Consider the following 24,408-nt stretch of genomic DNA (forward strand, 5'->3'; position numbering starts at 1 on the left):
TGCACACTGCCAGAAGCCATTTGAGAGGAACGGGCAGAACTTGGCAAGATTTGACCCAGGGGAGGAGAGATTGCAGAACTGCTTTCAGTGCAAACCTTTGTATCACAACGAGAAGAAAACTCAGTGATGTTAAATGTTCCCAGCCAGAGAAATGGAAACAGTTTCATGACAGCTAAGACACTGGCTTTACAAACAGTGCATAAAAGGCAGGGTCTCACAGTAGTTGTGATGAGAAATAAAAAGATCCAATCTTGAAAGAGCTTTTACTTTTCCTTTTTTTTTTACTGTAGTCACCCATGAGAGTCATAATGAGATCTCCTGTGCTAGATCTTTTGAAATTGTTTTTAGAAGCAGGTAGTAATTTAAAGAGAATAAAGCTGCCAAAATGTTCTGATTCTTTGGCTGCTGATTATTATCTGATCCAGAGTACCCTGCAGTCTCTGGGCAGTCATAAGGACTTCTGATGCTGTTCCTCTATGCTTTTCTAGAAGTAATGCTGTTGTCAAGCCATGAAATGCACAGAAATATTCATGTCACATAAAGCTGCTGATGGGACTGTACAGGAGTGAGTGGCTTGTAGTCTGAGCCTGTAAGGATTTGTGCATGCTTTTAAACTCTGAACTATAGTGATGAGAGTGCTGGCAGTGACTGAGCTGTGTTTTATTTGAAGCTGAATATTATGTCATATTGGATATTACCTAGATAAGAGATGAACCCATTCCTATTTTGCAGTGCTGAATTGCTCTTGAGGTCAAAGAAGATGTGAGGAAGTGGGCTGAATTTTTCCATTCTTTTTGCTGAAAATAGGTGGTCCAGCAGATTGATCTTGTAGCCCACTGTTAAGATCCACAATCAGCGCTCCCAGTTAATTTAGACCAGAGACTTTTGAATTACCTCATGCTAATTGAAAGGAGAATGTTGTGTTTATTTTTTCTGCCTTTTTTTTTGGTTATTTGTTATTTTCTGGAGGCTGTTTAGTACAGCTCATGTCTGCACATTTGCAAGGAAAACACTAATGAATTGAGGAAATTGTAAAAAGAAAAAAAAAGGGATGCAGTTGCACTGTCACATTAACAAACAGCATGGCTTTCAACAGGCACTGAGGGAGGGAGCATTTGCTAATGTTAGGATAATTTTTAAGACAGCATGTAATTTTACAATTGACAATTTGAGGTGAAACAGTGAACACAAATAAGTCTGGTTCAGAAAACAAAAGTACAACGACATAGTGGGGTTTCAGCACCTCTCGACAAAAACAACTGTGACAGGAGACTTGTCAGCTCTGGAGAGAAACCAATTCAAAAATGACTACTTGTGCATTTTAGCAGAGAGGAGAAACTGTTGGAAACACATCTGTATTCCAAAAATGTTAAAAGGCTTTCCAGTTGCCAGGAATGACAATTAAATTAAGCCATGAAGGAGTATCTTCTGTCTTTAATGACCCCATTCGGAGTTAATTGTGACTGGACTGTCTTGTTTTGCAGTATGATTCTGACTAGAGCCTTGAGTAAAGGCAGCAGGAAACAAGTCTGCTTTTCATCTTGACATCAGTTTTTCTGATGTTTTCCTTCCCTGTTTTTTATAGGAATGGGGTGTGTGTTTCAATTTGGCTATCTATTTTGCTAGCAGCAGCTTTTTATGAATGTGATACAATGTCAGGCATCTCACGCTGAATGTGCTTTGCATATGCTTTGCCCTTGAATTGAGGCTCCTATCCTTCCCCTAAGAAATAGGGGAACCTCATGTTCTGAAACACTCTTTTCAGGAAACTTGAAAGGCTTTTAATTTTCCATGGACTCTTTCCTCCCCCCTTTCTCTTATTTCTTTTTTCATAGCCGTCAATGCCGCAGTGCTCCAATGAGTATTTCTAAAAATAAAACCAGCAAATTACAGGCCTTGGTTTACCACAGTGTTGCAAACTGTTATTAACAGTTTCTAAAAGACACTGGTTTTGCAAGCCATGAGGTAGCTTAAGTCCACAGAACTGTATTGTTTTTTTTCAGTACTCCCAGTCACCATATATTTTAACTTTTTTTTTTTTTTTTAATACTTACTTGCTGCTTGAAAACACTGGGACTTGTTTCCAGCAATGAATTAACATCCTGTCTATCTTTCCAATGATTTTCTAAAGAAAATATGAGTTAGAGGGTGACATGCTCTTGTTAGAACCTGAGCAAAATTTCATCAACATGTGCCTGCAGAGGTTTAATGCTCAGCTTCACACACAGAGTGACATAGCAGCAGTGCATTCCTCCTCTTGCCTCACCCTGTATATCCAATCCTCTTTGTTAGAGAACCTGGTGAACTAGCCAAGTGCTGGGACTGTGCTTGGAAGGGTTTCAGAGACATAGGATAATCAAGTATCCCAAGATTTTAATACCTGTGTCCATACCCTGTTTTATATACATCTCACACAAAACTAGAGATCTTGTTGCCTTCACATCTCCTCTACCATCAGCTGGCAAGGACTACCAGAGCATATTTAGGAGGGCAGATATTTCAATACTGCTGACATTGATTGTACTGACCAGCAAAAGTGGGCATGACATTGAAATTCCTGCCTTGAAAATTGTTCTGCTCTACTTACTGTAAGTCCAGTGCCCTACATGACTGAGCCCTCTTTCATTATTTGATTTTTATGTTGTCTTTTTAATCTGAAACTTTATTTTCTTTGTCAAAATTTGCACTTCTACAGCTATGGTCATTGCCCTGATGACATGACCCTTTTAGGTGTTTCACTAGCTCTTTTTAGTTTGTTTTTCAAACAAATGGGTTTTTCTTTTTTTTCTTTTTTTTCTTTTTTTTTTTTTTTTTCCAGGAGAAACTTTAGTGAGTCCTCAACACATATTTATATGTGTATTTATAATGATATGAATGATAATGATATGAAGTACTTTTTGTTTTGGTAAGAGCCAGGTTTATAGACTAGTCCTTCTTCCAAGCTTTTCCATAGACAACGCTCAGTCTGCTGATGAGACTTGTCCTGTATTTTGGACATTAATTTGGTATTTAGTATTAAATGTGGGTGTCTAATACAAGGCAATTCAATCCACCATCTGGCCAGGTTGCTTCAAGTATTTTGGTGTCAAAGTCCCTTTGTAGATCTAGGACTAATTCTTAATTAGACAGAGACTGTAGAAAATGTAAATTTGGATCCATTTGGAAAAACAAACTGGAATTAATTATTTTTTAAAACTAGCTTTTATTGCATCACAAATTTATTATGTAATGAGTAGCTTTTTTTTTTATTATTGTTATGAGTCCTTACTAGTAAGAAAAATGAGAAGTGGGTGATAAAATGTTGCACTATAGCAAACATTAGACAATCTATTTCCCTTGAAAGCTTTTCAAGTAGCCCTATTCCAAGAGGGCACTGTAAAATATGCCTTTTATCAATGTGTTATTCAACAATTCCTAGACTATATTCCTTTAGAAATAGAACCTAATGATGAAAATTGGAGAGCAGAAGCTTCCACTGTCACTGCTTCTTGAATTGTGCCAGTATTTTTTGTTGTAATGAAGAAAAAAAAGGCTTTTCTTTGGAATGTCCACATTAGAAGTCAGAGGTGGTATTAGCTATGTAACATTTAATCAAATTTCAGAATTTGATTTAAGAACATGTTGAGCTGTTTTAATGAGACATATTATGAATACTGAATTCTGATTGTAATTTTTTGCTGGTTTGTGTATCAGTAGATTCATATCTGCCACCACAGGTACCTACATTTTTGTATAGATGCTAAGTAGTGATATAGGGTTGTACTAAAATAATAAAATTGATACAAGTAGATTTTTTTCTTTTTTTATTGATAAAACTCATTACTAAATAAAATATATCAAATTCAGGTTTATTATGTATATATTACATATTAATATACTAAATGAATCTATTCATTATTAAATGAAATTAATGATTATGTGATTCAATTAGCTATGTATCAGTTAGTGAATATCTAAAGCAAACAGATAATTCCTAAGTCTGTGATTTGAATACCCAAATGTTTAAGTTATAATGGGTATTAGAGGATGCAATTTAGTTTGAATGAGTATCTCTTACCATCATATTTTTATTCCATTGAATCAAAAAATTGAATGCTTACTTCCCTTTAGCATGAATGGTTCTTGGCAGACCATAGTGTGAAACAAATAGCAAAACTCAAAGGCTACACAGTAACAGCAAAGACAATCACAATTCTGATTAGACTAAAAAAAGATATCTGAAGCTTGATGACTGGCTTTACATTAATTTGAGAAGGGGAAAAAAGTATCCATTTAATATGTTGAAAACCACCTAGCCTTAAAATTCAAAATTAGGTAACTACAATAATCTCAATATTGTAGTTGAAAAGTCAGAAACTATGAAGCTTGACATACTTATTTGAGTGGTTTAGAGTAAAAAATGTAATTAACTAAACCTCAAGAAGTGTGCTTAAGATACGTTGCAATTAGGAAGGCATCACCAAGATCACAACAAGTATTCTTTAAAATCTCTCTAAATTATGAGTAAATATTTATCTTTGCAAAGTATTAAGTATTAAAGTATTAATCACACATATAAAGACAAACAAGTCAAGAGTTGTGTAAAACTCAGGTGAGGAGACATTGTAGCCCAATATCTGAAATTGCCTGAAAAACAGTGCAGCATATTTAACATTTTTATCTGTAGAATGTTTCCCCTTATGACTTTTGCATGAAATTCTTGAAAAATTTGACTCCAGTGCAGAAGGACTCCTTTCAGCAGGGCATCCTGAAGCAGTTTGAAATCAGTTTCTGGCTGCTTAGCACAGTATCTGAAGGGAAATGGATTCAGCAGAGCTTCCTGGTGAGGTTAGATTTCTCTTCCTTCTCATAGTGGGGCATCCATCTCTGAGAAAGAAGGATTCTTTGCCATCCTTGACAGAATGCTCATCCAGAATAGACACATGATCTGTGTGATTCTTCTCTTTTTCTTTCTTTTTTTCATTTTTGGTTTTATTTGTGCACTTCAATTGTTGCAGCTATACCTGTAAATGCTTGGATTTCCATATTTGAAGCATCAGTTTACACTTATCATGATGCATGCTGGAACTATAGAGATTAATTCATGTTAGATTTTTACACTACAAAATTTGAAAATGGAATAGCATTTTCATAGTGGGAGAGGAGAGACTGGGAAAGTCCTATGTTCTTGCACATTACTGGCTAATTGTACTTTGTAGTTGCAATACCACCAAAGAGAAAACAATATTTCTCTTTGATTTTGTTAGATTATTATGATATGTGACTTCTGTAGTTCCCCAACTGTTCTGTACTTCCTTGTGTTCTCCTTCATTCTTTTGCCTGTTTTACCATTGATAAGGAAATTAACAGTAATTTTCAAGTTGTGTGAGTTCCTCTTTCTTACATACCTGCTCCTCTAAAAGAAATATGGCAGTGCTGGGTATAAAAGCAGAGATTTGACATTTCCTCACAAAATGTATTTGATATCAGATGAGATGTGCTAGACCTGGAGATGATTTTGAAACCATTTTTGTCTTTTCCATGGAACAAAAGAGTGCAATATCTACTCACCTTAAGTATACAATTACGTAAATGGAGATAAAAATCACAGCCAAAAGCTTCAGTGTTTACATGTGGCATTGTGTGATCACTAGTGGATCAAAACTGTTAATGAATATTTTCCAGCAAATGTTGTATCCTTCAGTTTATCTGGAGTATTGTGCAGTCATGGTCATGGAAATATCACAGGTCTTAATTTTCATTATGATTATACTTTTCTAGCAGGGTAGCTTGTCTCAGTAATTTGAGAAGGTGGGGAATGTCTTACAGGTCCATGTATTCATTTGTAGCTTCCTCATATTCCCGTGGAGGAGCACTTCACCCTGTGCCAAACTGAAGTCAACTCAGTTCTGTTCCTACCTTCCTCTATCCTGCTGTAATTCATCTCTGTTTAGACAGAAAGTGAGCCAGGAATTTCTGTAGGCAAGAACCTGGAAAAGCCATCTGGATACCTTTGAATGTAATGGCATTTTTTTCCTAAGGGCTTAGGATAAGTTTTAGAATGGATGTACTCATACACATGAATATGTGCTTTATTATATTTTAATTATATACACATTTTCCCCAATGATTTATGTATTGATGTGCAAAAATGTTCAGGGTGGGAATTTCTGAAAATATAGACAGGTTCCTTTGGGTCTCAGGGATGTCCATTTTCTGAACAGCCATATTTTGCAGGAAAACTGTTTCTGCAAAGCAGTAAGTACCTAGAAAAGAAAAAGTTATGTTAGGCTGAAATGAAAGCTTGTGATAGTCTTTGCACAATGTCTTCTACTGCTGATATACCAGAGAGTGTAAAATTATGAGCAATTTTCAAATGTCATAGATTTAATTTTCTAGAACTGATAGCTTTAAAATCTTATTTTATACCAGTCCACTTTAACCAAGGCTGCTTACCTAGATACAGAAATAAATTTATCAGTGACTCCTCTCAAGGAGAACAATGTTCAGTGGCAATGCTTTCCTTTTTATTTTTCTTTCCCCAGTGAATGTACATTTGACAGTTAAAATTTCTGGTTATGAGAGGGGGAACTATTGAATAAGATTTAAGGTGCAATGCATCCTTATGCATTTTTTTGCCTACATGGTAGCAAAATATCTAGCATCTTTATTTTAGTTTTATACTTAATTTTAAATCAATCCTACCTAGACACCATTGGTAATATCATTAAATATTCTATCCCCTCTACTATCTTTCAATTGTTGCTTTTTTCTCAAGAGTGGCAGAAAAATCCAGGTCTTGAGTGACAATTAGATCAAGGCAAGGAGCTCATTTTCCTTGCCTTTTCTTTGCAGTTGCTTCAAGCTTTGATATCTCAGTTGACAGGATCACACCATGGGACAGGTGCATCTTCCCAGTCCTGATCCCCAGCTCACCTTTAACAAGAGACCTGGGCCCACAGATACAATCCTACTTGATTTTACAGACTTTCTGGAGCTGTGCTTTTTTCATCTCACCTGATTTATAGTCAGGGCGTAGCTGCAGGTTACATTTGGAGGCCAGATCCATAAAATGGTTCTTAAATAATTTCTAAACTCTCCAAGGATCACAAAGATCATATACCTCCTTCTCAGTCTTGTATCTGTGTACGTGGGTACAGGTCCTAGAATCCTGAAAAGTATTTACTTTTTTTTAAGTTTTTCCTCATTAATTTAATGTTTATATTGAGATTAGTCAGTGTACTGGTGTGCTGGAAATGTTGCTGCTGTTGTGAGGAATGCTTAAGGTTGAAACAGGTGGTGGTGGAAATGTGTCAGGAAGTAAATTGTTAAGTGTTTCCTGCTATAATCTTTTACAACCAAGAAAAGTTTAGAGAAAGTTCAAGAAAAATGATGTTCCTATAGTTGGATATTCCTATGAAAGCACTTTTTCTTATATTTATCTGGATAAAAGAAGAAAATAAGAAATAGCACAACAAGGCAGTTACGTGAGAAGAAGGTCTTGATGTTGTGTCACGACAACTCTCAGAATAGCTGCAATTGATTCCTGACTTTTCAGATTTATATATAAGTATTTTCTTTTTTTTAATCAGAAGTCCAAAAGTACTGATGTTAGTACAGTGATCCCAATCCCACAAGTGTTGTCTGCATGCTTCTGAAATTGAAAATTTTGCTATCTCCATTTGAGTCCACTGAATTACTCATGACAAATTAACCACAGGTATGTACAAGAGGAAGCAGACTAAAGTCTGAGTTGCCAGGAAAAAAAGCTGTTGGTATAATATTTTGACAGTAGAGGCAAAAGACGAGTTCATTTGAGAGCTAGAGACTGTTATTAACATGCCAGTGTGGGAAGAACTTCATCCACAGTGATCCCTTATACAGCTTTTACGAGCCAGAGAAGATGCTGCACACTTGTGAATAAAGGAGACACGCTGTGACTACTGCTCCCAGTAGTAGTTTTATTTTTGAGATGAATGGTTGACACAAAATGCTTCTCCACAAATGAACAGGGAGATCACTGGGGATCCCTTTTGGGGGTCAGGACCTTGTGCAGAGTGGGGTATTCCTGAGCAAATTAATGGATATTGCATATACTTCCAGTGACTCCAGTCTATAATGCACCAACTTGGTTTCACAGGAAGTTATATATAAATGTATAGGTCTTTATATGCTCACACTGTGCATATATGAACTTCATAGATGCTCTTTTCTCTTTCCTTTGTCTTTTCCCTTTATTTTTTGCTTTTAGGTTTTTTCCCTTGTTTTATAGAAGCAGAGCTTTCAAGATCTATAAAGGGCTTTGGAAATAGTAATGGGAATTATATTTCTGCCATGATATAATTAAGTAATTTTGTCCACTACAGCTGAGGGATTTATGCTGGGATTTTGTTCGCAGAAACCAAATACTTCATAGTCCTCAATAAACATTGTTTTATTCAATGTTCTGTAGGTAGTAAATATTTTATGTCTCTTGAAAATTAATTACAAAAGCAGGTAAACTTGAGCTATGTTAGCCTATCTTCATTACAAACAAAAGAAAACAGGTACCTTCTGTTCCTTTAGATATCCCTTTTTTCTTAAAACATTTTCACATTTAAAAAAAAGAATAAATTACTTATGAAATGCATGCTTAGGTTTTGACCAGTTCAGCTAATATTTAGAAGAGTAAAGGATAACATCGTCAGTTATATCTACAGCAATTAGGTTGTTATTTGTTCAGGTAGTGGCAACAGAAATTGAAGTCTTCCTTTTCATGCAGCAGAGTTTTGTGTTTGTGCCAGAACAAGTTTTCTCAAAGTTCTGCAATATTTAGATGCTCAAGGGGTCTGGTTTTTCTACTGTTTACTTTTTATCTTTCTTTTCTCCCAGGCTGCAAAGTTGCTCCTTTAATATTTTGGCAATTAACACAAACGAAAGTGGTATGAGTACCTCAAGGAGGTCTTTTCAGCTTTGTCTTTTTTTAAGACTGAAGCATCTTTAATAATTCAAATCTGTGGAGCTTTTATATAGCTTGGTATGAATCTGACAACTCTGTTGAGACTGAAGTGTTTAGAAACTTTGTCAACGAAGTTTTAAAAATTCTTGTCGGCAGGAGGGGGGCTCCTCTTTTTCCCCTCTGTAAACACAAATTATGTCCATAGCCTAAAGGACAGCTTCATGCACAACTCCCAGGTTCCTTTTGTGTCAGCCACTCTGACCACCCTGGACATGTCATAAGCCTTTATCTGATGGTAGAATTTCCTCTTAATTTGTTTTTTTTTTTAGCTATAAAGATTCAGATCATGAGATTCTTTTGCCAAACATTCAATACCCTCTGTGCTGTACAGCCTGGAAAAGGTGAATCTGAGGCTGTGGAAGCAGTATCTCCACATAGTCCTTGATTTCTCTCACACATTTTTACTGAGGGAAAGGAGGTAAATTATCTTTTTTACAGATTGAAAACAAGTACTTCCCAGGCTGCCTGGAGCTGGGGGCAACACTGCACATTTCCTTGCAGGTTGCATGGTATGAATAGATTAGTGTCTATAAGCCTTCTGCCAAGTGACTGCTAACCTTGTGTTTCCAAACTGTGGGGATGTTTTTGGTGCTGCAATCTGAAAACAATTTCCAAAGACAAAACAGCACTGATTTATAAGAGCCTTTATTTGCTCTTTTGCCTGGTATATGTTGTTCATTCTTACAGACCTGGACTGACAGACCACAAGTAAGCACCAAATTAATTTCTCACTTGCAACATTGAACCAAACTATTAGTTTCTGTTGAATATAGATGTCTGCTACCTTTTCCTAATAATAAAAAATTCCCAAACCCAAAATATTTACCTGTAGCAAATTTCTTACCCTTTATGGTATGGATATTGGACTTATTCTGCCTAAAACTTCTTTTCTACATAGATCAGCAGCCCTATAAAAATTTAATCTCTTTTATTCTAGAACAACTATCCTTTGTATCAAAATGCTCTTTTTTTCCTGTTGTTTCAGCTTCTGATCAAGAACAAAACATTAAAAATACCCCAAACTGTGCAGTACTATAGCAGTTTATATTATATTACAGATGACAGAGAAGAGGATTTGTCCCAAATGCTTCATTAATATAAAAGTGTACTTTGGTTTGCTTTTTACACAATTTCATTATATTTTCTCTATAGTAGTCATTTCATTTAAGTTTTGTTCCAACAGGTGTCAGCTGCAGGCAGATTTTTAGGATCAACTTGTTCAAATCAATTCAAGTAAAGATCAACAAAGTATTTCTGTCTTAGTGGTTAGTCAAGTAAGGCTAGGTAGCTTTCACACTTCTACACAAATTCTGTGTCAAAAATTAGTAGAATATGAAATAAGTTCCTCCTGATTTTACTCTTAACTAAGTCTAGGTAGAAATCAGCTGGGAACAAATCTGAAGGAGTATACAAATAAATATGAAGGAATAGAAGATGACCTTTCCTTCTCTGACTTTATGTTTTAGTAATATCCAAGTGTTACAAACAGCACAATTTCAATGGAGCTATGATTGTTTATATGTGCTCTTTTAAACATTGCAGTCTTTTTTTTTTTTTTTTCAAAGAACAATGAAAAAAAAAATCTCAGAATGATATCAAATTTAACAGAGTTTGGAGGGAGCAGAGAAGATACACATTCTTTCTCAGACACATAAACTGATAGTAAGAGAATTCAAAACTCCTTGAAATGTAAATGTATAGCTTCTCTCAGAAATGCTGCAATCCAAAAATGGCATTATTTAAAGAGCATGAATAGTCAAAACCAAATAGAACTTGTCTTTAGGGGAGATAAAATGGATCTGCTCTATAAACTACAACAGGGCTGAGAAATTTATCAGCACTATGGGAACTTACTGTCCATCTTGAAGAGGTTGATGAATTAACAGACCACATCAGAGTTATAGTACAAAAATATTTGGAAAAACAGTGCATGTGCATTGTCTATTAGATAGATAACATTATTAGTTACAGTTATAAAATTGGAGGCAAGAAATAATTGTATTTCAGTACTTTTTGTATTATTAGTATGTAACAGCTGTATCTTAGAGAAACTGAGGAACATGATTCAAACACTCTGTGAACCATGGGAATGGTTCAGTCTAGCTTTCTGCCATGTTTTTGGATCTTTTGATGCCTTAAAGGTCTAGAAATAAAACAACATGCTTTTGAGATAATATTAGTTAATATAAAAGCTGGTCTTTAAGGGGAGGCCTCCAGGGGCAGATATGGAAAAATGCCCACCCTACACAGAGCTAATACAGTTTTATAAATTTAGAAAATTAGCATAATTGACAGGAATTTCCAATTAGCAGCATAGGTGATGAGGTAATTCCCACTTCTGCTTCATCCCTTTTTTGGAGCCCTCCTCTTGATACTAGCTGCACTTTGTTTATGAAAAAGTGTCTTGGGAGAGTAGTTTGTTCTTGCTTCCCAGAAAATTCAGCCTTGGACCCCCAGGCCCCGGAGCCTTTGGAGAATATATTTGGTTTTTCTGCCTATCAGGGGAGGAAAGGTACTGGAGTTAGCTAGGAACTATGTAACCATAGTCTAGTAATTTTGGAATCACATTCAAACTTTACTGTTTGTTTTTTGTTTGCTTTTTTTTGGTTTGTTTGTTTTGTTTGTTTTGGGTTTTTTTTTTACTTTCTCACTGATTCTTTTCTGCATTTTGCCCCACAGATTTTTTTTAAAAAGAAGGGGGAAAGATGTCCTGTGACTTCCATAATATCTTGAAGTTTTCCAGCTGATATTTGTCCATTTCACATGGCAGATGGCTGGATGACCTCCATTTTAAATTTACTTAGGAACAAACATTTTTATTGCTGAGATAAAATTCTGATCTCAACATATTGACAAAAATATGACCCTAGAGGGTAATATTTACCACTGTTAAATGTTGCAAGGGTAGACCATCTTATTAGTCAAAGGTTGTTCCACTTTCCTCATGTTAAATTGGCAGAAGGTTAAATCTCTGTAAGTGTAGAATGACCTTAAAAAAAACATGTCTGTATATCAAATGCTTGACAATCAATTGGCTACTGCAGTGAGTATGTAGGTTACCTTGAATATAACAGAAAATGCTACCCTGAAGTTTGCTGCCCTATTCCCTAAAGGATAAAAGAGCAAAATAGCTGAAAAGGTTAAAAAAATACAGCAAAGGGAAATGGCTTATTTGGAATGTGGAGATGACCAAACCAATTACCACAGTCTGAAATCCAGATAAAGCAAAATTTACAGGTTATTCTAGTTGTTTATTTAAAAAAAACCAAAACAACAATATGAATGCCTGATTAGCTTCAGTATCCAGACCCTTTAGGACATATTTTGGTGTTGAGACATATTATTATGTCTTAAAATATGCAGCATATTTGTATCTCTCCAAGAAAATACTTACAGGGAAAATTAAATGTCCTCCTCAAAAAAAAAAGCCTCTCCAAAACCAACCAAGAGAAAAAACACAGCAACTTCCCCTGATAATTTTGAGAGTATAAAAACATTTGGATAAATCTATGCCCAGATTCAGAGTGGTTCTTTGTATAATCCTGTATTTTTCCTCTCTTTAGTAACACTACATGTATTCCAGCCAGTTATGACTCTGACTCCTTCCCAAAGGTCACAAGTGTAGATGTCAAATTCTGAAAAAGGAATCTATACTCCCGGAATGTTCAAAGGAGGAAAAAACCCCAGATGCTTCCAGAGTGTAAATGGCTTTAAGAACCTGTCTTTCCCAAGTGTAGCCTAGGGTGAGTAGTTGACATGTGGACAGCTACTTTGTAAATAATCTAACTTGGATAAGACAAATCCTACCTGAGAAATTTACCTTCAGAGAGCTTTCTCTGTTCTTAGTCTTGCTTCTGCTTTAAATCTTCCACTCACTGTGTCCTGATAGCATTTCAGTGTTTTCTTTCTTTTGTAATTTTCATCAGATTTGATTTCTTTGTACTTTCCAACTCACCCTCCCCTCGGTTTTCTCTAGTCACTTGGCTGTTCTCAGAAAGAAGGGGCTTTACTTCATCTTCTCCCCCTTTAGTTGGAAGGTACCCACTGACCTAAATTATTATTTCTGCAGGCACCTGGCCCACTGTCAGCCATAGGAGGAGGGGAACAGCAAGCTAGTTGGTCAAGTTTAAAGTTGGCAAAGTCAGGCAGCATCACAGGCATGGCAAACTGTGACCTAATCTATGCAGCACCTACCTTTGCACACTCTGTTTTGAATCCTCTTTACCAACAAACCATGTGCTATTTTGTGTTTACCTGTCTTGTGCAAGAAAGTATATGGCCAAACCAGAGGCGAATTCAGACATTCTGGTGCAGTATTTTCAAGGGGTATTACCTCACAGTAGGATCTGATGAACATCTTTCAAAGGACTGCATGCACATGGATGCTTGACAATGTGTCTTCTTGAGACACTAATTTGTCTGGGATAATATTTTGTCCTGCTTGTGCCAGGGGTTTATCTGAAGGGAATATTAAACTGTTCTCAGCGTGGTTTCTCACTGACCATGGCTTTTTGCTGTCATCTGTGATTAACTGCTACTTTGACTGCAAATGTGCTCTAAACTGCAATCACAGATATCTGCCTTCATCACTGAGAGGAGAAAGAAGAGAGTTGCTCAGAGAGCTTTCCAGAGGGCAGCAAATATCACAGCTTATGGGTCACTGATGAGTAAGCAAATATATTGTCCCAGGATAAAATTCTTTGCTGAAGGGAATTTCTAGATTGCCTTTTAAAAGTGCATCTCTCCTTTTAAGGTTTTCAAGAATACAAGCTTTTTCCACTCTGAATCTAAATCAGCCAACTGCTTAGCATTGTCAGAGATAAACAAGACCTCCTGACTTCTGTCTAAACATATCCCTGCACTGCAAAGGTATTTTTAACAGGGCCTCTCCTGTTGTTTAGTTTATCTTTATCCCCAACAGTTCGATGGATTATATATTTTGTCACTGTTACATGGAAATGATGAAATGATGAAATTGCTTACTCTGTATTACATCATAAATTTCATCTTACTTTCTTATTTATTGGGAGCGAAGGGAATGTCTACTTTGGAGATTATTAGTCATTCTTCTGGCAGTGGGTGGTTGTATTCTAAAAGATGTTTTTTCTTCCCCCACCCCACCCCCCACCCCCAAATTGGCTAGCTATGATTTGGGTGGCTCCAGCAACTCAAGATGATTGCTGGAAAGATATGGTGACATGGCTGGGCCTGCCATTCAGCACAGTTGTATGCCAACTCTTCAATTAAAAATTTCTAATCCCTTTTGTTAGCAAATCTTTAATACAGCAACATCAATGCCAGCAAACACTTTTGCTGATTTTCTTCACCAACTTTTTTTCTATTTCTTTTATTAAATATCTAGCTGTGAATTGCATGTACTTCTGTAACATTACAAAATTATCGACTCTTCACTTCTTACTTTGAGGTCATTATAAATTGCAATGGAGCCTATTTATGTATACAGGATGTTTTGCAAATTAACAAAATGGATTGCATCTCATTGTCAACCATTTCTACAGTGACTTTTAAACCACACACCAATACTGTTGCTTTAGATATACTTTTTAGATTTGTTCCTATTTGTTCTCTCTTTGTTTCTATTTCTATACATTACTTCAATTTGCTTTAGTGCTCCATTTGAGATGTTCAAATTGGTATTCACTGTGTAGGTATTGACACCAAGGAAATAATTTGCATATGAAAATTGGTGCTTCATCATCTTCTGCTTCAGCATCAACTGACACTCTGTAACAGGCTAAACAATGGGTATATATTTGCACTTCATTATGTATTCCTCATTTTCCTTTCCAGTTTTAGTAATGTGGACTTTTATCTGATTGTGTCATGAAGATGTTTGCTTAATTGGTGATGTGTTGGTAATTTAGCCTTTGGAAGTACTTGAATACTCAACTGCTGTTTATTGGAGTACACAAGCAAAATGCTGTAGATCCCATGGATAAGCATAATTTAAGGGCAAAGTACCTCAAAATGTGTATATTTTAAAATTTTAAATAGTTGTACATGGCTATATATTGCCATAGACATATGTAGTATTTCAGATGGTAACTGTATTTGTTACAAGTACTAGACATGGTATTAAAATGATTACTGCAGACTTTGGTCTCAGCCTTGTGATCAGTGCATGCTTGGATGTGAGATTATGTAAAAGACTGAGATATTAGATTAGGCTCCTCATGGACATGACTTCTATCTTCTAAGTTCCAAGAAAAAAGTTAAGTCAGCAGACATTACATGTGTTTTTTAAAAAGAAGTTTTGCACTGCTTTAATAAATGAAATAAAATCTTGGTAGGGGTCTGAGCTTTCTTAGTGTATTAAAGTGACACTAATATATATTACCAGGCTTTTCAGCTAATTGGGTTATGATAAATCACCACACATTTAATATAATAGTAGCGATTTGATTGTACAATAAATTTTAAATGTAAATCACCTACTGCTAATGTTTTGAAACTATGTTCCATCAGAAGCTTTGCTGAATTACAGCTATCAACCAATTCATAATTGCTAATGAAGGTTAAATTAAGGTTTGGGTAAGCATGTTCAAAATCATTCTGCCCATGCTATCAGCACTGCACTTCGTAGCTATATCACCCAGTGGCTTAGAAAATATCCTGTGAAAGTGAAGGAAATGCTTGGGCACTGTTAGGGATCTGGAATCTGGCTAGCACACCTGCACACCACTCTTCTGTCTTCCAGTTTCTGAGATACCAGTAAACCACTGCTGTAAGCTCTGTACAGTGCAAATTTTGTGTGAATAGCTCCTTGATCAAACTTTGGAAAGGCTCTGTGAATAAGGAAAGGCTTAATGGCAAATATGGGACTTACATAAGGAGAATATTTACAGCATTTTTTTGCTATGCTAAAAGCATTTCTTTAGCCTGTTCTCATTTTTTTAACTGATATTTGGAAGATGCTCTTGGTTCCCTGATCTACTTTTGTATTCTGGTTACTGCATGCATTGTACTTGTTGTCTTGATTGGACACTCAGTCAAACAGCCATGTTTACATTTATAGATTAAAAGAAGTATCTCTAGATCATCCAGCTGGCCTCAGGGATCACAGTGACCACCAAAACAATTCTTCTTCCAGCACTTAATTTAAGGAATTAATGCAGAACCTACTACTTCCAGTTTACATGATATACCCCACCACTGGGAATCGGAAAACAGATTTTTTTCCCTTCATTGCTGGGTTCTCAAGCCAAATCACCTGAAATACCTGTGGTATGCAAAGCCACACTTTAACCCCCAGGAAGAGAGATGGAGTTGGTTTTCAGAGTAGATGCTCATAAAATTTTTAAATGTAACGTTAAAAAGTGCATAAAATATTAGTGCCTGGGGTACTGTAACTTTGCATCATTTTGCTGTACTTCCATCTGTATATACTTATTTTTACAGCAACTTGCTGTGAGGAAACATTCAGAGACATCTGCAGTGCTAAAAGCAAAGTGATAGCCCAGGAGACTATCCCTCAAAATACAAAATATTTTCCCATAAATATTAATCCCTTGACAGTAAAGATTGGAAAACTATTTCCAGTTCAACAGCAGCTATTTAAGGAATTTATTTTGTCCTGTAGCAGAAAAAATGAAAAAAAAAAAAAAAAAAAGGAAAATATTGTTTTTCTGTGTATCATAGAATAGCTTGGGCTGGAAGGGAATTTAAAGATATTTTAGTTCCAACTTCCATGCCATGGGCAAGGACATATTCAGCTACACCAGACTGATCAGAGCTCCATCCAATCTAGCCTTGAATCCTTCCAGTGATGGGGCGACAACTTCTCTGGGCAACCTGTTCTACCCACCTCACAGTAAAGAATTTCTTCCTAATATTGATCTTCCTAATTTGATCTAAACTTATTCTCTTTCAGGTTGAAGCCATTCCCCCTTGTCATTAGATGCTCTTGTAAATTGTCTCCATCTTTCTCATGGGCTCTTTTCAGGTACTGAAGGTCACAATGAAGCCTTCTCTTCTCCAGGCTGAATAATTCCAATTCTCTCAGCTTCTCATAATAGCAGAGGTGCTCCATCCCTCTGATCACCTTGGTGCCTCTCATCTGGACTTGTTCCAACAGGCCTGTGTCCTTCCTGTGCTGGTGACCCCAGAGGTGATGCAGCAGTCCTGGTGGAGTCTCACCAGAGCTGAGTAGTGGGACAGAATCCCCTCATCTGTTGTTACCAGCTCACCAGTATGGTTTTCAGGGATAGGGGCATACACTTTCATTGACCTTCCTTTTCTGCTTTTATATTGATTTTAATTATGCTTTAATACTATGACATTTGGAATAACCTTTAAAAATATTTTTTTTTACTTTCTGAACAGCAGGTAATGGCTTTATTGTTACTAATAACGAAACTATAATTTAGTAATTTCCTTTCCTTACTATGTTATTTAAGTATTTTCATTTCCTTCACATTACAAAAGATGAAGTAAAATATGGTTTTACTGGATGAAAAAATGGGGATTTACTGTTTATTTTCACTCACTAAGGCAGTCAACATTAAACTCAGTTCTCAAACTGGTAGTTACAGCTGTCTGATTTTTGCATATTAATGCAATCAGTTCACTGTCCGACCCAGAAAGCTTTAGGAATAGAATGATGTACACATTGGGAACTTGAGTGTTTTCTCTTATGTTTTTCCTTTTGTGAATAAAGACTAAATTGCTACCCATATAAATTTCTGCCTAGCTGTCGTAAGTCAGAACAAAATATTAACTATTCTCAAATTTCTTTGTGTGATTTTAAGTGGCTTTGTCATCCTCTGTGTGGGTCCAGTATATAGAACAAATTGAGATGAATTACATATTTTGAGTGCAGATTTCTCAAATACATCAAAACTCTTCTTGTTTTCCTTTGCGGGAAAATGGAGGCCCAAAAGCGACAAGTAATTTTAAATGCTGTACTTGGAAAGCCTGTGCTCTTCTCCTTTGAAAGGTCTTGATAATTCCAAATCATTTTCATGATTTTTAGTGTATGTCTTAAAATCTTAAATGTCACCTGTCTTTACATGCTTGGCACTCTAAATAACTTCAAATAGTAATACCCAATCTTCTGTTCGTCAGCAAAAGTTTCAATATTTGATCTTTTGAGTAACTAATGTCTGTATGTTAATGTTTAAGTTTTTATTCTGTATATGTGTATATTTAAGGTCATAGAATCATGGAATAATTTTGGTTGGAAGGGAACTCCAGGAATCATCTAGTCCAACTCTATGCTCAAATGTAAGTCAGATCAGGTTGCCCAGGGCCACGTCCATCAGGTCTTCAACACCTCCACAGATTGTGAATTCACAACCTCTCTGGCCTCTTTCCCAGTATTTGACCACATTCAAAGTTCTTTTTCTTTTTTTTGAATTTTCTTTTTATCTAATCATAATTCATAATTCTCTATGTTCCGTCCTTTGCCTCTTATCCTGTTGCTGTGCAGCATCATCAGGATGAGTCTGGTTCTGCCTTCTTATCAGGCAATAGCAAAAATCTTGTCTTGAGCCTTTTATTAGGGGTGAAGGGACCCAGCTGTCTCATCGTCTCCTTTTATCTCATGTGCTACTGCCTCTGACTATCTTGGGATCTTCTGCTGGATTTTCTCCAGTGTTCCAACACCTTTCTCACAGTGGGGAGCCCCAAAGTGAACAGTTATTCAAATGTAACCCCACAAGAGTTAAATAGAGGGGAAGAAATGCATCCTTACTCCTACTAGGTGTAGTCATACTAATACTGTTCCACGTTTTTTTTGTCTCTTTATGTAGCTAACTAGCTGTAGCAGCTTTGGGCAATGCTGCAGTTCTACCTCACACTAGCAGAGCAGCTAAAGACCAGCTATTTACCAGAAACAAAGTATTGAACCCAGTTTCATTCTCTGTGTAAGTAGTCTACTGTCAGGCACTGTTTTCTTCATGAAGTTGTTGACTATGTTGAATTTTTCAGTGTAGGCTTTTACACGAGCCTTTTTGCCCTACTGACTACTCACAAACTGCTTTGTGAGACTGTTCTTGATTTGTTATTCACACTGGGATTGCTCAGCTAAGTCATATAGCTTGTTTTTTAACTGGATGACTCCTAAACATAACAAGAACTCCTAAATTAGCAATATGAATAAATTTTCCTGAATGCCGAAGTTTTGCATAAGCTTTCACAGCCACTTAATGCTTTTCCTATCTTTTGTACGCATCTAAGCCTGCCTGGGAAACTCACTGCTGGTTGTAAATGCTGGCTGAGCAGCATTTCTGTGCTTTCCCAAGGGCTGGATGCAGCCAGGGTGGGACTGGAGGGATGCCTGTATGGTGGTACAGCAGCTGGTTTGTGATCCCACCTGGAAGATATGGCCACAGGCAGTGTGGATGGCGAGGACACTGCCATGGCTTCTTGTAAAATCTGTTCTGTGCCATCCTGAAGAGTGCTGAGGATGATCTTTTTAGTATTCCATTATTGCCTTACTTCTAAGTGGGAGTCTTTCCTCCCATTCAGCCTTCAGATCCCTAAGGCTCTCGTCAGTCTAGATAATGTGTAATTTGGGTTATAGTGTACCTAATTATTATGCTGCTCTTTTCATCATTCTATGAATTTTCCTATGCAGCTTCAGTGAAGTTACACTATTTAAAACAGAGGATATTTTTTTTCCTTTGAAAAATGAAATATACCATCTGTGAAGGGTGTGACTGATAATTCATATGCATCGTGTGAATATTCTCTCATACACTTGGATTTTCTGTTTCCAATATATATCTATAAAACAGCATATATCTGTTATAATGGGCTCTTAGTAGCCATTTTAGCTTACTCTTCAGCTATAGTTGTGGAAAAAAAAGTAAAAAGTTGCATGGAAATGTCTTTCATGCACATATAAATGAAAAGTGAAAAGTGTCTACTTTTGAACAACATAAATTTGCAAATATGGGTGGGTGTATCCTGCAAATGGAAAAAACATTAAAATCATTCTTCTCAGATGCAGATTGTTTAACCATAAGAGATAAAATCTTCATACTAAGTTACAATCTGTATTGACTTAGAAGATGACTTCTTAAAGTTCTCTCCAAGGTGTTTTTCTTAAAATTAATTTCTGCAAGTTGAACTTCTGGCATATTTTAGAATCAGGGATGATTTTGACTGAAAAAATAAAACTGATGCAAAATTAACATTACTAGCAGTGTTGGTGAACTCTGTTTATTTAAAGCTGGTTTTTTTTTTTTTTTATTTCTTACTTATTATAGATATGTGTGGTGTCTTGATTAAAACAGAAGTACAAGAATTTCCTAGTATCCAGCCATGTGGCCTAATCCATTTCATAACCTAGAAAAGCTCAGTCTTAAAATCTGTGAAATGTTTTTCTCCTGTAAGTCCTGCTGGTACTGTGGTTCTGAACCTCCTCTGGTGGGCAAGATTGTGGACACAGAAGCATTTTCAGTGGAGCAATAAAAGAATTTATTGAATATGCACCCAGGTCTGATGATTGTGGACAATTCTTAAATCATAGAATACAGAATAGTTTGGGCTGGCAGGGACCTTTAAAGGTCATCTAGCCCAACCCATTTGCAGTGATCAGGGGCATTTTTAACAAGACCAGGTTGCTCAGAGACCCCTCCAATCTGGTCTTTAATGTTTCCAGGGATGAAACATCCATGACCTCTCTGGGAAACCTGTTCCAGTGTTTCAGCACCTTCATGGTAAAAATCGTCTTCCTTATTCATATCTAAATCAACCCTTGTCCTACTGCAACAGACCCTGCTTGAATGCTATCATATAACTGCCTGGGGCTGCAGCTATACAGTGAGTTATACAAGATGTCTCACAACTGCTGGAACATTTGCAAGGATATATCACTGCTTTTATGTAGATACAGTCCTTTTGATTGTGAAATAATACCCCAAGTAATGGGTTTAGTTCTTGCTATTTAACTTATCTCATATATTTAGAGATTAAACTATATGCTCAGAAGTTGATCTTGTAACCTCTATGCTTTTGAAAGCATGATATGTAATTTTTTATCTGTTCTTCAGCAGTGTCCACTACTGCCTGACTCTCTGAACATATATAATTTGGCTTTCCATTAATTGGAAATTTTGTTGAAATTATTGTTTTGACCAGACCACTTTTTATGGTATTGTCCCTACCTAAGAAAAATGCTGTTATAAGTCTTTTTGGACTGAATATACAAGAAAGAGAGGTGTCTTTTATTTCTGCCAACTTTCCTTCTTCCATAACATGAGGCAGGAGAGCTGAGACCTCCTCTCTCCTTTTCAGAGTTGCTGCAGCCTAGAACACCTGATGAGATTGGATGAAAAGCTGTCTTGACAGAACCAGCAATGCTCTCCTTGTCTTTCAGAAGTTCAAATCTGCCTCTGCATCAAAGTCCTTAAGCTTTCCAGTCCAACTAACTCAATCTTCTCAAGATCCTGAAGCACAGTTATGTCTTTCCACTAATGTTAAATTGCACTGCTTACATGTGTAGATCCAGCTGCTTGGTATGATGAACTTCAGTGGCTACAGAAGCAAGCAGTGTGCTTACCTTAGTAGTTTTGCAAACTACTGTATTTCAGTCTACTGGTATGATCAATGTCTTAGTGACTAGTACACACACCCATCCTTATGAGAAGTCCAACAGTCTACCCACTGAAATTATTATGTGCATTGTTGTGTGTACATTTATGTTATTTTCCATTACCTTTTGTATTAGAAGCAGGAGGTGAATGTCATGTCTTCTTTCCAGCCTCCTACCCCAAAATATAACATATGAAATCCAGCTGAATACAGAGGATTCCCAGAAGATGACACAGAGAAGAGCAAATTAAACTTAGACTTTGCATATTGTTTCCTTTAATGTAGATACTGTGTATCCTGCAACCATTTCCACTTTAAAAAAAAATATTCTATTGTGTTAAATTGAGCAGAGCATGTACTCAACCACTGTGTTGCAGTTGGCATTACTGCACTCACAGATGTGTAGTGTCCTGTGCACCTGTGTGGGGCACAGAAACTGATCACTGCCAGTGTCTTCTGATCTGTGAAGGAAAGGAGTAGGAAGCATTTGATCAAAATTACCCCAACAGGGATATATTTTAAGTCAGTGCTAAAAAAATACCATTCCAGGTGAAGGTAAGGGAGTCTGTACTGGCTAATAAGCAAATTAGAGATGCCACTTCACTTTTTTGTCACAGAGAACATAGTATGACCTTGCTCGGTAGTAATTTGCATTTTATTTGGCATAGAATCGCAGAATCATAGAATGGTTTGAGTTCAATGTGATCTTAAAGATTACCTAGTTCTAACCCTCCTGCCATGGCTTGAACCAAGTTGCTCAAAGCCCCACCCAACCTAGCCTTGAACACTTCCACAGATGGGACACCAGTAACTTCTCTGGGCACCTTGTTCCAGTGCCTCATCCACTCTCACAGTAAAGAATTTATTCCATGTATCCAAATTTCTCCTCTTTTAGTTTGAACCCATTTTACTCCTGATCCTATCACTACAGTTCCTGACAAAAATTCCCTCACTGGTTTCCCTGTTTTCCCCCTTCAGGTACCGGAAGGTTGCTGTGAGGTTTCCATGCAACCTTCTCTTCTCCAGGCTGAACAGCCCCAAATTTCTCAGCCTCTCTTCATAGGGGAGGTGCTCTAGTGCATAACACCCAGTGAAGAGATCCGCTAAGGACTTCAGTAATAGCCAGGACATCAGTGAGGAACAACGCTATTTTCAACAAAATAAACCAAATATATCTCAAAAGAAAACATTTATATCTAATCCAAAGCCTTTAGATACCATAAATTAAACTTTATCACATAGAACTCATATCAAATAATTTTTAAAGTGACTACTAAATACCACCACAATATTTAAGCATTGTCCAGTGGCTATTTTTCTGTTGCAGCCATGAGCAAATGGCTTGGTAAGAGGAATTTTCCCTCTTTCCCACCCGACATCTGTCCAATTCCCTTTCATGTTCCACATGCTTATAACAATGATGCTTTTCTGCTGTTCTTGAAATATTCACACATTTCTTCCCTTCTTTTAAGTTCCAGATATTTTTCCTTTCAATTCCCTTCTGCAGGAAATTTCTTTGTCCCTTGCATTACCTGTCATCTCTCTTTTGACATGTCAGATTTAAAAAATAAAACCCCATATTAAATCTTATGAGCAAGTAGAGCTTAAAACTAATTTTCCTAATGTACTGCTAGGAGATAGAGCTTTCACATTATCAGATGCAGTTTATAATAGAGTCTGAAATCTATGTGGAAGGATTTTCATCATTCCCAATGAAGAAAGAACTTTTACAGTGTTCTAGTTAGATATTTCTTTCTGTCATCAAAAATAGCATTCAAACAGTAAATGAACTGATTAGGATACACATGAAAATGCATTTGGGTAGTAAGGCAGCAGTAATGTGAATGAGAGGATGCTCTGAAACCCTAAGGCTCCAAATAGTTATTATAAAACTCCATTTCTTTCACAGCAGACTTTCTGCAGGAGACACAAAATAGATTTTAAGGTTTAGTGAGTGCTGTCTTTTGGATCAATGGGACTGAACAAAGCTCCTTTGGTATTTTGTTTAGGTTTGTCCTTTAATCTTCAGCTGCTCTTTGGAGGGGGGGGCAATCATTCTGGTGATTAACGTTAACTTATCTATCGTTGAGGTTTCCTTTGGTTTCCTAAGCAGATACTTCCTTTGCTTTTTGGTAACAGGGGTAAGTGACACACCATCCAAAGGAAAGGCAGCCACTAAATCATTAAAGTCTGAGCAGAGTCAATACTACCTGGAAAACCTTCTCTTCTGGAAAGACACAGCTCCTGAGTAGTTCCCATGTTTCATCTCCCAAGAAGTCTACAACCAAAGAGCAGCACTCATACCAAGAAGTCTTATCCATACCTTCTCTTCCCCTTCTGATTAGTATGGTAAAATATTTTGTTGGTAGTGCATAACATTTAGAAGACACCTTCCACCTCTGTTGTGAGGGCAGTATACTCCGCAGTAGACTCCTCCTGTCATCAAGTCAAGTGGGAGACTTACAGAAGTTTACCATAGGTGTCAACCTGGCATGCATTGGACTTCCTTCCAAAGAAACTGGGAGCTGTGAAGGTATGATGTGCAACCAGACCTCATCTTGTTGTGCAGGAACAGTATGGCCAGGGTGGACTGCTAGGGACCAGATGGTGGAAGGCATTGTAACAACCTCCCATGCATCCACCTTAGGTGGGATTCACTCATTAATTTTGATTTCAAGCTGTGCTTTAGTGAAGTATTCATCATAACCTAGGTCAGAAATTGCACAGGAGCCTCATTAATACATGCTCTGCCATGATATTTAGGTAGTTCTCTGATCCAGTCCACTTGGTTAGCAAATAGTTTCATTGGTCAGCAAAGAAGAGTTGAGGAATATAAGATCCATTAGTATTTGACATCCTCCTGGAATTAACTC

General features: G+C 36.8%; 1 protein-coding gene across 4 annotated transcripts in view; it reads left to right on the top strand.

The window, feature by feature from the left end:
* Positions 1-24,408, top strand: part of GABRG3 (gamma-aminobutyric acid type A receptor subunit gamma3) — a 290,524-nt gene that overhangs the window by 85,738 nt on the left and 180,378 nt on the right. The window contains exons 1-2 of one of the 4 annotated variants that reach the window (XM_086880631.1): positions 9,642-9,685; positions 12,541-12,720. The exons of 1 other annotated variant lie outside the window; for it this stretch is intronic. The gene's annotated coding sequence lies outside the window, so the exon portion shown is untranslated. Of the gene's footprint in view, positions 1-9,641; positions 9,686-12,540; positions 12,721-24,408 lie in introns of those variants that run through there. 2 more of the 4 variants (XM_023947311.2, XM_086880632.1) reach the window with 2 other exon arrangements.

This window comes from Cyanistes caeruleus, chromosome 3 (genome assembly GCF_971803275.1).
Source record: "Cyanistes caeruleus chromosome 3, bCyaCae1.hap1.1, whole genome shotgun sequence".
In the NCBI taxonomy this organism is placed as follows: Eukaryota; Metazoa; Chordata; class Aves; order Passeriformes; family Paridae; genus Cyanistes; species Cyanistes caeruleus.